Genomic DNA, 5,438 nt, shown 5'->3' with positions numbered 1-5,438 from the left:
CACGCTTTTCTAACGAAGACTCATTAGTCAACATGTTTTATGTTAGGAGGTGTTGGCATCATTGGCTAAAAAACCTTCCTCTTCATTAGAGAATTCAACTTAACCTGGATCACATCTTTCCATTTAGGCCAAATTTCTCTACGTTGGCATTCATTCATCAACGGAGCGTGTTCAATATCATCAGCCTCAACAAACTCATGCACAACGAAATGTGCAACTACATTATCAATTATGATGGAGTTTATATCCCACGTCTCATGTACACTAGTGTAATTTTCAAAGAGCTCTATATTCTCAGGAATAGGTTTTGACGTTGAGGCGTCCCCCAACGATAACCATAATCCAGAAGATACTCATGAAACGGATTTTGAGTCTTGATGATCAAAGGATTGGGTTGTGCCAAAGTATCCTTCGAACCCACGGGCCTCCCACGCATCCTAGCTGGGGCCATGGCCTATAACGCCAGAGTGCCATTCTCTTTGGCGTTGGCGCTATGCCTACCTTCATGTAGGGTGGCGCTACGTCCTCTCGTAGGGACGTCCTTCCTTGCAAACATATTTGAAGCAGATGTGCGATCTCATCACTTTATCAGGGATCGAGATGAGACATAGTGGGGACAGGCCACGACAATTCTTGTCGTTCCTGCTGAACATCCGTGTTCTTATCTCCCCCTAACGACGGGAAGACTGTCTCATCAAAGTGACAACCCGCAAATCTAGCAGTAAAGAGATCGCCTTGCAAGTGCATTAAGTGCAGACGATTGTTGGAGTCTCAAATCTAACGTAGTTGCCCATTCGTCTGTAAGGACCCATCAAAGTGCACTGTGATGACGCAATTGGCACATAAATGGCACACTCAAATATGTGTAAGTACGATAGTGGTACCCAGTCACTAGCTGTAATGCAGAGGTAGATTGAGTGGCGGTGGGTCGTAGACGAATTAGCATAGCTGCATGCGATATTGCATCACCCCAAGTGGATATAAGGGGATTGGTGAGCATTACCAATGTCCGGACTACCATCGTAGTCGTTTTTGCAAGACCAATTGGGTGTGTTCATGGGAATATGATGTCCAACATCAGTCCTAATGCAATAACCATCAAAAGTCTTCGATGTAAACTCTCTAGCACTACAAAAAAAAATTCAAATTGCCACGGCGCTGTGCCGTCGCGGAAAGTGAAATTGCCGTCGCGAAAGACCAATGGCGACGGCAATTGCGCCGATGTCGTTGGGGGCGTCGCCATTGATATTAGCGACGGCTAATGCACCGTCGCAAGCTTATTAGCGACGGCAAGACGTTGCCGTCGCAAGCATTTTGCGACTAAAAAATGCCGTCGCAAGTATCTATAGCGACGCCACCGACGGCTACCAAAGCTTTGCGACGGTGAAATTGCCGTCGCAAAATTTTATTTATGAATAAAAAAAAAAATCTGGCATGCAAATATGCATTGCCAGATTTTTTTTTTTTTTTTAATAAAAGATGTACAAAAAGGAATTAAACATATATTGAAAAGGGAATGTTACATTTTGATTTTTCTCATGAATGTTACAAAAGAAATGAAGCTCTTATACAAGAGTTTACAAGATAATACAAGGTACTTTTCTTCCTCTACTTCAAGAAAAGCTTTGCAGGGATCTTCCTCCATCTTCCTCAAGATATGTGTCCGTTTTCTATCTACATAGATAAGTGAAAAGTTTTCAGATAGAGAAACATAAATCAAGTGAAGAGAGGGAGGATGAGCATGAGAATTTGGACTACACTTACTGATATGAAAGTTCAGGCAAATTGACTGGTGCTTAAACCCGCGCGATGCTGCGGGGATTTTTTTTTTTTTCTCATGAAAGCCTGTAAAAGAGAAGACACAGGACAGAGAAGGCTATAGATCCAATATACTCCAAAAAAACTACAAACTCAAAAGTCAAAATAAGACAGGTTACAAATAAATCACATACATACACATAGCATATATGTGTTTCCAATCAGCAAAAGAAAGTATAACATTCAGTTTGGAGCATAAAGTTTATGCACTCCACTGGTACAATGAGATTTCTTAAAAGATATTATTTCACACACCTTATTCTACCAATTTCTATGGTATGATGCTATCAAAAACATAATTTCATCAAATTGGCAATGTCATTGAGCACAATAAACTACAAACACCCATTATGTAATTCTTTATTGGGTTGAAAATGAAAGATGTTTCTTGGTTCTAGAAAGAACCATTTTGAATAATTATAAACTGACTTTGGAACAATGAAGTAAACTTTTGACACCCATATTCCTGTTCTGAACACCCACATAGAACAGAAACGTAGAGTTTAGCTCTGAGTTGGACATAGATAAGTGACAAAGTGATTTCAGAAGATAAAAAGAATTGAAAAGGATATATTAGAAAGTACTGAAGCTCAACCTAAATTATGAAATGATAGTCTGTGCTGCTGGTTGTATTCAATATATGATGCATTTGCAGGTCAAATGGCTCATAGACATACCATGGAAATGAAAACAGTGTGTGAAGGCCATTGAAGTCAAATTTTGAAGACCATACCGCTGTACTACCTGAGGCTGTTGTGAATATCTTCACTCATCCAATACCCAAGTCCCACAGGAAAGAAACAAAATAAAAAGACGCTTGAAGCTTAAAATTGTAAATCCAACTATATTTTTATATTTAATCAGGAAAGAGGTAATTGTATTACCTAAAAATTAACAGTGTGTGAAGGCAGCACAAATATATAGAATTTACAGAATAAGCTCTCACAAACAGGGACATTCAAGTTTGAATTACTGACCTGAATTTAGATAAATTGAAAATCCTGACAACTGATGAGAAGAATACAATTTGTATTCCTTTTGAATAAGAAGCAGCTCAGATTGTTGGAATATTGTTTAGCCTGCCTTCATATTCTCACTGGAATATACTGCAAGCAGAACATCATGCAAATAAACATATTAATATATAGGAAACTAACCCAGAAACAAAAAACATGATGAACCCCCCCCCCCCCCCCCCCCAAAAAAAAAAAAAACAAATGCCACAAAATTGCATGCAATCCGACAATAAACAGAAATGCATAATTTAAACAAACCATAATGCATAAATAATCTCATTTGAGCTAAGAAGCAGCAACAATATTTATTCAAATACCTGAAATTGAACAGACACATAAACAATTAATTAACCAACCCCGAACGCAAGCCATAAGCCAATTACAGAAAACGCATAGCAAGTGGAAGAGTTATTGGTCAGTTCTATCTTGAATCTGAGCTCTGATGAACTTCCAACAGATTACTGTTTAAAGAAGTTGCTCTGCAATGCTGGTGAAGGATTACACAACGATAGTGGAGGGAAGTGGTGGAGGTTAGGTGATATATACACCGCAGCTAAACTCTACACCTAGAAAGACTTTGTTACGTGTAAGGAAACTGTTTTTTCCACTCCTTAGGGGGCAACTAAGCAAAAGTCAGAGCAAAAGGCAGGAGCAAACAGAACTAACTCTTAGATAAATGATAAGAGTTATCTCACAATTCAATCACTCGATCAAACAATTACGAAAACTAAAGCACCAAAATTTCAAAATTTGAGAAAGTAAAACTGAGCCCTAATTACGATACTTTAGCTATTGAGCAATTAAGTAAGCATTTCTAACAATTCTTCCCGCAATTTCCATGAAACAAATAAAAATTAAACATGATCCAAATTTCATAATCGGTAAAAATGTAAGCTTGGCTCAGATTTTGCAATCCCAAATCAAATGAGTTATTGGGTTTATTATAATTGGGATTGAATTAAAATTCATGGTGTGCCCTAAATCTAATTACCTGAGACGGATGAAGCCCTGAAGCTTGTGGAATCTTGTTCGTCTGCTTCTGTTTTCTGCAAAGCCCAATCCAGTTGCAAAGTGTCTGTGACTAATGAGAAGCCAAAATGGTGCTAAAAAGCACAAAGTTGCAAGCTTGGGAAATTGATTCTAGAGTATCCGAAGACCTAAAAGAAATTGTGAATTAAACCACAAATCCAAATAAACCAACCCTTTAATCATCGATTAGGAAAAACTGGTACATTCATTAAAACTCGTACATTCATTATTCGAACCAAGAGAAACTGAGAAAGGCAGCGAACAACTTGCCAAGCTTGAAGATTTTTGAATCGAACCAAGAGTCCAAGAGCAAGACCAGTTGACCAAAAGCTCGAGACTTCAATTGAAAACCCAGAAATCCATGATAGAGTGAGAACCCAGATAGATCGATTGAAAAAAATAAACCCAGAAATTCAACTTACCAAATTCCAATATCTTCAACCCAGAAATCCGCGTGCTTCCGATGAACCTCACGTTTCTGGTGAACTCTCTCACCTGGAATATGAGCTGCAAGTCCATCGTGAGGAAACTAGTGCTAAACTAGAGGAGATCTAAGCTTCCATACGTGATTCCATGGCTGCTTCCTTCGTTAGTTTCAAAACCCTCTTATTGGATGATTTCAAGCAGCAGCTCACCTCCTTCATCAAAGAGACCCGCGGTACGCCTCAACCACAGGCCACTAAGCACGGCGATCGACGTCGACGTAGCCATCACCCATCTGCGTGTTTGCTCTGTGACGAGAGGAAGAGAACGAGAGAGGAAACCAGATCTGGATCTGGCTTTTATCGTTTTTCTTTCTTTTCTTTTTTTCCCCCTCATACTCGAATCTTATTGCCTAAAACAAGCGACGGCTTGTTAGCTCTGTCGCAATTGACACAAGTACATGCGACGGCATGTATATGCAGTCGCAATTGATAAGAATAGAAACGACGGTGATGCAAAGCCGTCGCATCTTATTTTTGAGTTCGCGACGGCAGTAATTGCAGTCGTTAAAGGAGGACCATTAGCTACGGCAAATCTGCGCCGTGGCCCTTTGCTGTAGCCAATTGAATTCTTTTTTGTAGTGTAGCATTGTTAAGTCCAATTAACTGAATAGGATGATCCGGGGAGTGAGCCCGTTGTTATATGATATGTGCTAGGAGTGTAGTATAAGCAGCATTTACAGGTGGACAATGACACAACACGTGACCAGCGTGTTTGCGTGTCAACCAACATAATGAGATATTTAAACGTTCGCAGTTTGGTTGAATCAGTCCACAGAATCCCCATGGATTCTATGTAAGAACAGAATGAGTATTTTCATATCCTTTGCATAGGACGGTCTCAGTCCTAATTTCCCTAAGGAACAGGCTTTGTAAACGACCGAGATGCTTTAGAAGCAACCAATGAGGATTGTGGTTGGGTCTGAGCGTCTGAAACGCTATTTGAAGCAAAGTTGGTGATTGCAGCATCACCTAGGGCGCCATCACCATGATGGACGCCATCCATGGCGTCATGGATAGGGACTGTGTCAGCCCTAGGCTGGTGGTGGACGGCGGCGATGCCAGAGGCAGCGGCGACGGTCACACTTAGTCC

At 40.1% G+C, this 5,438-nt stretch overlaps 1 long non-coding RNA gene across 1 annotated transcript; it reads right to left on the bottom strand.

Moving 5' to 3' along the window:
* Positions 1-1,482: 1,482 nt before the first annotated feature.
* On the bottom strand, positions 1,483-3,986 carry LOC133713169 (uncharacterized). Its single transcript, XR_009847834.1, has 4 exons — positions 3,826-3,986; positions 2,796-2,924; positions 1,765-1,845; positions 1,483-1,674 (listed from the first exon to the last, which is right to left on the bottom strand). It is a non-coding gene; the product is annotated as an uncharacterized LOC133713169 (long non-coding RNA).
* Positions 3,987-5,438: the final 1,452 nt, after the last annotated feature.

Source organism: Rosa rugosa, chromosome 5 (assembly GCF_958449725.1).
Source record: "Rosa rugosa chromosome 5, drRosRugo1.1, whole genome shotgun sequence".
Lineage (NCBI taxonomy): Eukaryota > Viridiplantae > Streptophyta > Magnoliopsida > Rosales > Rosaceae > Rosa > Rosa rugosa.
Note: the sequence above shows the minus strand (reverse complement) of the source record. Positions and strands in the feature narration are given on the sequence as shown.